The 7,486-nt window shown below is 45.4% G+C and overlaps 1 long non-coding RNA gene across 1 annotated transcript; it reads right to left on the bottom strand.

Annotated features, from left to right (window-relative positions):
• Positions 1 to 2,859: 2,859 nt before the first annotated feature.
• LOC116094382 lies at positions 2,860 to 6,638 on the bottom strand. The gene is made up of 5 exons (XR_004120076.1): positions 5,576 to 6,638; positions 5,068 to 5,130; positions 4,279 to 4,368; positions 3,540 to 3,706; positions 2,860 to 3,214 (listed from the first exon to the last, which is right to left on the bottom strand). It is a non-coding gene; the product is annotated as an uncharacterized LOC116094382 (long non-coding RNA).
• Positions 6,639 to 7,486: the final 848 nt, after the last annotated feature.

Below are 7,486 nucleotides of genomic sequence, written 5' to 3' on the forward strand. Positions count from 1 at the left end.
TTTAAGTCATCCAGGTAGAGATTGCTCAGTGGTTAAGAGGGAAGAGAGAGAATTGCTGTTTTTACAAAGGACCCAAAATTTATTCCTAGCACCCACCTGGCATCTCTGCAAACCTAGATCCAAGCAGATCAGATGCCTTCTTCTGGTGTCATAGGCACTGCATGCATGTGATATATATACATTCAGGAAAAACATACATAAATACAAAATAAACCATTTTTTTTAAAAAAAAGTTTCAAATGTGGTAGCACATGCCTACAATAACAAGCAGTACTTGGAAAGCTAAGGCAGGAGGATTGCTGTGAGTTTGAGGCCAACCTTGGCTACATAGTAAGACTCTTGTCTTTAAAAAATTATTAATAACCCAGGCCCAGAAAGACAAACCAACACATGGCTACCTTTCAAATGCCCATTCAGCTTCAAATTTGTAGACTTGTGAATTTAATTTGGAGTGTCTTTAGAGGTCAGGAAACTAAAATGGGCCCTGAGAGGTGGAAAGGGGAGAGACCTGTAGGAGAAAGGGGTTATAATAAAATTCACGTGAGGTGAAAATGAGGAAGGAATTTTAAGAGTGCAAAGATTTTTAAAGGAATGAGGTGGGGGATGAGGGTGAGTTACCCAAATCTAAGGATGTATGAAAAGCCTTATGGAATCCACTACCATGCAAGCTAATTTAAAATAGAGATTTTAGGGGGAGTTTGAGTGGAGATGCTTTGCAGGGGTGGACAATGCTGCCCAGGAGCCATGGATTATTAAATTAATAATCTTGTAGCCAGTGCTGTACATGGGATACTGCCATTTGAGTTGTTGGTCAGGGAGGTCCTGACACTCTAACACATGTGGTAAGCATTCACAGACACACATAAATTAAGATCAAACAAATTCTCTCCCGTTGCACTTTCTAGGAGGGCAGGAATCCCTTCGAAGAATGGGGTGTCTGCACGGTTGTGGTTTCCCTGGTCTGGTAGCTTGGCGTAGGTCACTTCAATAGAGTGTGGTCCTTCTGAGTCCCAGCCCACTGCTTCCTCCACTTCTGACTACACTGGCTTGGCAAGGAAGAAGAACTCACACTGCTATTTAAATCACAAGCAATTAATGGTTTTCAATAATGTTTGTGGTAAAAAATTAATGAAGAAATAAATGGCCCTCCTCGTCGAACCTGTCAAAGCAAATCCCCAGACTCCCTCAAACAGTGGGTGATTGGACAAGGAGCCCGGTCGCCATCTTTGTTTTATTATCAATCCACCACTCGCCACGGGGATACTTGAGGAGTCAACCTCGCCACTTTTAAGCCTTGCTTTCCTTGCCTGTACAATGGACATCGGGACCTTACTAGATAGCGGTTAGTAGTGAGCGATACAAGAGGACAGCTGTCACCAAGAATAAGACATGAGCTGTCATTCTCAGAGCTCTGGTAGCATTCAATAAATAACCGGGAGGCGTGAAATCCATGCCCCCTCCCCCCCTCCCGGATCAGATGGATAAAGATTTGAGGCCCAGATAAAGTTTGGGAGGAGTTTCTATTCTGATGGGACGGACAGAGAAACAACCCTATAGGGACCACTGTTGGATGAAAGATGGCTTCAGATCTGCAGGGAACCCAAGGGGACCCTCTCGCCCCTCTCTACTACTGATGTCTGGAGAGGGGCGAGCACTGCATGCATGCTTAATGAGTATTAACTGGGAGCAGCTGAAAGCATTAAGGACCAGCGTGTAACAGATTAGCTCACAGGGAGTAACCCAAACACATCTCCTCCGGGTTACACTTATCAGGGCATCTCGCTGGGTGTTCTCGCCGTCAGGAACCGCTTTGTAACCACATGCCCACTGCAGCAAGGCCTCTGCCATAGGAAGCGGCGCTGTGTTTGTTCACCCAGCAGAGCTTCCAAGGACATGAATTAAACATGTGTTCCTCGCAGCTCTGGCAGTTTGCCGCATTCTTGGGGAGGAAAGGCTAAAATGGCTTTGTTCTTTTTTTTTTTTTTTTTTTTTTTTTTCTGCAATCATGGAGGGACCTGGTAGCCTAAGATGCGGTAAGGCGAAGGTCTTCGATTTGGCCACTGGGTGGCGAAAGAGTTCTACTGAAGAGATTGCAGCCCAAGGCACTCAGAAATCCTTAGGCTTTCCGTGATTTCAGATCAGGACGAGAGACATCGGGGAGTCCAACCTTATGTTCTATGAAAATAGGAGATCTCGAAGAAATGAAGAAGCTAGCCTTATGTGAACAGCCTCTAGCACTCTGGTCAAGACTATATGAACCGGGATTCAAACTTCTAGAACAATCTTATTCAATAAGCCACTCGCTTTCCCCTCTTTACATATGCCCGTTTGGGATTCTCAGCCAAAATACGATGGGGAGGTGAACTTGGCCCTTCAAATTAAAATTTAAAAGTGAAATTGTCAGCCGTGGTGACGCACGCCTTTAATCCCAGCACTTGGGAGGCAGAGGCAGGTGGATTTCTGAGTTCGAGGCCAGCCTGGTCTACAGAGTGAGTTCCAGGACAGCCAGGACTACACAGAGAAACTCTGTCTCGAAAAACCAAAAAAAAAAAAAAAGTTGTCAGTCCCGTGGTAGACACCTCTGAGATGACTAAAGGTTTGGGCCGCATAATTCAAACCCTCTTATGTCCTCTGTCCCACTCCCTACCCGCTTCCCAGGGTTGACTAGCAATTGCGGAGGTCGAACACAGATGGGCACTCTAGCCAGCTGACCTGGATTCAAGCTCCATTTTGTTCACAGCTCGGCCAACAACCATTGGCCAGGTTCCCAAGCCTTGATTTCTGGCCTTTCTAAACAGAAAGAGGAGTGACGACTCCATCATCAAATCCCACCCAAAGACCACAGACATTCATCAGAAATCCTATCTTTTTTTTTTTAATTATATGATTGTGATGGATTGAATGAGATGTACCCCCAAAGTCTCCAGCCTTTGAATACTTGGACCCCAGTTTGCAGTGCTGTTAGGGGCGGCTTAGGAGGTATGGCCTTGCTGGAGAGCGAATGTGAACTTTGAGAGCTTAAAGACTTGACCAGTTTGAGTTTGCATTCTCTGTTTCTTGCTTACAGTTTGAAGAGGTGAGCTCTCCGCTTCCTGCTCCAACTCCTCTGCCATGCCTCCACACTGCCATCACGGCTCTGCAATGCCTCCACGCTGCCATCATAGACCTTTACCCATCTGGACCTGTAAGGCCTTCCTTCTATAAGCTGTCTTGGCTGCGTTGATAAGCAATAGAAAAGTAACTAAGACATAATCTTTTTAAATTTTATATGGCCTATCATGTTTCAAAAAGGACTTACAAAACAACTCAGGCACCCAGAAGTCTCAGAGACCAAGAAATATATGAATGATAGCCCATTCAACAGAACCTATCAAAAATATTTACTGGATGCCAAGTTAGTTTGTGTGAGTTATTTTACCTAATATCCTGTTGATCAGAAATCATATTTGTCAAGCTCAACAACCCTTTTTTCCTGCCAACTATGAGTTCATATTTTGCCAAATGAGAAATTTAGGTTAGAGGATCTACCCTGATCTGACCTTTTTTTCCTGCCACTTTTGAGCTGTGTGGGGATGCTGGGTGCTTGTGTAGCCTTGGTAGTGTCCACATTTTGTATAGCTTGGAGCTGTATTATTATTTCAAACCATCTTAGGGAGCTAGGTAATGCCACAAAGCACATGGCTCTTCTTTTCCAAAGACCATTCTCCTGTTAAAGGGATCAGAGAAGAATCAATATCATTATAAATAAAGAATTGTATTCCCAGGAGGAAGGGGCAGGCTTTCCTTATTCAATTATAATTAATAAATGAGGAGGGAGGAACACTGGCTTATGGGAAAATCCACAAAAATCAGATATTGTGATTTAAATGTATCTTGGAGCTGACTCTGGACAAGTAAAATGAAGGTAAGGCCTGGCATGAAGTGATTGTTCCTGTTCAGTATCCCATATTGTCCCACATCCTTAGTAAGGAGCAAAAAGACCACATTTCCCGGTCTCCCTAGCAGGTTCTCACGTGATTAACTTCTGGCCAATGGAATATCAACACCTGGAGGGTTAAGTTCCAGGAAAGCTTTTTAAGGAACAGAATATGGGCGTGGCCTTTTCCCTCCCTCTTTTCTTTGCTTCCTATCTAGAGGACAGATTTGATGGCTGGTATCATCATGGATGTACGTGAAGCAGGAAGCAGCAGTGGGTATGGAAACCATATACTAAAATGCAGAGAGAGAGAAAAAAATCCTGATTGCCCCTCAGAGCTCCCAAACCAGAACCATTCTTACTGCCTCCAAACTGTGCAAGCATTTCACAGCATTCCAGGTCAGGAGTCGGCAGCCAACAGAAATTCTGAATGGACACAGCAGTATGAAAACCTGTGAGATAGAGTAAATGATGAGGAACAGAACTCTCTATCTTTAAGTATATAATGTTTGTGCATAAAAAACTTTGGAGGAAAGAGTACACACACACACACACACACACACACACACACATACACACACACTGTTTTAATTAGAGCTGAGGGATATTGGGTCACACAACAGAACACGTGATATCAACTGTGCCAGCAAAGCATAATCTATCCCAAGCCTGTCAATCCCCCTCTTCCAGTAAGAGAGCAGTCAGGATCACTCAGAAATCAGATTGTCTCGTTGGGGGAAGCTTCAATAGAAGCAGGTTATGGGAAACATTTTCCTTGGTAGAATAACAAAAACACCATCTCTTCTGTTTTCTTAAAATCTCTTATGCACACGTCATCTTCTGTAGGGTAGGGATTCACGCTATACAAAAGTCTTACAACATCCTTAAGCATCCTGTCAAAGCAATAGGCAGGTCAAGCCATTCTGGACCGGGAGGACACTAATTGAGACCTCTCTGAGTAGACTATAAGTTGACATTGGTTAAGATTTTAAGGTTAGAAGTCCAGAATCCCAACACACACAATCTGCCTGCTTTTCTTTTCCATTTTGATATGCAGAATAAGTAAGGGGTTGCCAGACATGATGATGAATTAGAAGTTATTTTGTAAGTGCTGTAGCATTAGTTCATGCACTTATCTGTCATGTCCATACATCTGTCCATCTGTCCGCCAGCAGCATGGAATGAAGGGTTCTATGTGTCAGGTGCAAAGCTCCCTGGGGAACAAGACAGACTTGCATCAAGAAGACTCACATAGAGACATTCTTCTCATTAAATACAGAGCGAATGGGACCTCACTTTATTTCCCAGCCCACGGGGGAAAAACCCGATGGGCTACCAATATGAAAAGGTAGGAAGTAAAACTCAAGTCTTAGTAAATACTTATTTTCCCTAGGTTTTTTTGTTTGTTTTGTTTTTTCAAGACAGGGTTTCTCTGTGTAGCCTTGGCTATCCTGGAACTCACTCTGCAGACCAGGCTGGCCTCGAACTCAGATATCTGCCTGCCTCTGCCTCCCAAGTGCTGGGATTAAAGGCATGTGCCACCACCGCCCGGCTTTCCCTAGGTATTAATATATTAGCCTTTGCATTGCCTCCTTTAGAATGCTTCAAGTCACAAGAAGTTAGAACCTGACTGACTCCCCAGCCATCCCATCTCCTCACTTAGAGAGGCAGGCTGCTCAGGGTAATAGCTTAGCATCTTCGGTCACCTCTCCTCATGGTTTGCTACTGCTGCAGTGCTGCAGGATATGACTTTCGAGAGATGACTCACTGAGAGACAAGCCTTTACAGAAGGCCTACTATCATGGTGGCAGGAGTGAGCAGTTCAAGCCCTCTGTGTTATGGTTGCTCTCTGCCCATGTGATACCCCCAAACCACACAGCATGGGCAAGCAGACTCTCACCAGGTGTGACCACTGGACCTTGCATTGCCCAGACTCCGGAACTGTAAGAAAAGAACCCTGTCTCCTTTGCGGATTACCCAGTTCATGACATTCTATTATAGTGGCTGAAATCGGATACTAAGAGCATCTCTATGTTGGTGGGCTCCCGTCATGTGACAGTCCCAGGTATCACACGTGCAGGACAGCACACAAAGCAGGAAGGCAGGATGGTGGGGGAAGGGAGCTCTCCTTCTGTGCCTTTTTTTGCAGGAAGCTCTTTCTGTGAGTTCCTTAACAAGACCTGCTAACTAGAGCCAAATAGCTTGGCCATCCTTACTGTAGAGGAGAACACAGGGGCACTGTCTGTGCCACTTAGAGCAGGCAGGACGAGCTGAACATAGGTAGACACTCATTTGGTTTCCAGTGCGTCCCCAGTTTGTTATAGTTCGAAGGTAAAATGTCTCCTTCAGCTAATGTGTTGGGACACTTGGTCCTGGGCTGGTGACCCAGGGAAGACTGTGAAACCTGTAGGAGGCAGAACCTCACGGGAGAAAGTGAGTCTCTTGCAGGAGGGTGGTCAGCCTTGAGGTTTTACAGCCCAGCCCTACTTCCTGTCTGTTCTCTGCATCCTGACAGTGGATTCAATGTGATCAGCTTTCTCACATGCCGGCAACTGTGACCCCTCGAGAGACGGTTTCCACTCAAACTATAAGCCAAAATAAGCCTGTCCTCCCTGAAACTGCTCTTGTTTCGGCAGAACAAGAAAAGGGATGGCCACGCCCTCGTTACATCTCTTTGTAGAACAGGACAAGAGGTCAAAGAAGTGATGCTTATATTTCCCAAGTCTCCTAGGCAAAAAAAAAAAAAAAAAAAAAAAAAAAAAAAAAAAAAAAAAAAAGGCAGACAGAGGTTAAAAATCAAGGAAGTCGTGTCCTGAGCCCCAGGTTAATCACTACCAGGGCCAATGTCTCTGTAGCGCAGCGAGGGAAGTGGAGCTACCACGGACAAAGTAAAACTCCCAAGAAGGCGCCATTTTATGCTGAGTAGGACGGCAGCAGTGGGTGGAGTCAGCACGCGGTGAGACGGTGAATTCGGCACAGTAGCTAAAACACTGTCCTTCAAATGAAGCTGGCAGATGGATGTCCGTGGTTCAGTAGCATTTTTTTTTTTTTTTTTTTTTTTTTTTTTTTGCTATAGAGTTGAAGGTGAAGGGGCGGGTCACGCCACCCAACGAAACAATTTCAGTAAGTTCTCTCCAGAGCTCTAAGACCGTTCCTACGAGAAGATGTAGCTAATGTGCCAGAACTCAGATGACCTCTTACATCACAGTGACTGATGTAAGGGCTGCTTCTTGGTGTGAGAGAGGGCGAGGCGATCAGCCTATTAACCGTCAGGCTCTGACTGGGAGCCTAACTGAAGCAAAACGGAGAAAACTGGGCCTCTGAAGCCCATGGGTGGCCAACTGGGAGGACTCCACTGCCTAGGGAGGCGCGGGGATCCAGCACTGCAAGGGGGAGTGTCAACACTGAGCCTGATTTAATCACAAGGGCAAAGGGGAAGAAGTTATGTCGGAGAGATCGGAAGCTTTGCTGACCACAAAGATAGGAGGGAGTCACGAGCTAAGAGATCCAGTTGGCTTCTAGATGACAACACCCACGCTGTCATGGTACCAGGAATCGGGGGGGGGGGGG

Source organism: Mastomys coucha, unplaced genomic scaffold (assembly GCF_008632895.1).
Source record: "Mastomys coucha isolate ucsf_1 unplaced genomic scaffold, UCSF_Mcou_1 pScaffold16, whole genome shotgun sequence".
Taxonomy (NCBI): Eukaryota; Metazoa; Chordata; class Mammalia; order Rodentia; family Muridae; genus Mastomys; species Mastomys coucha.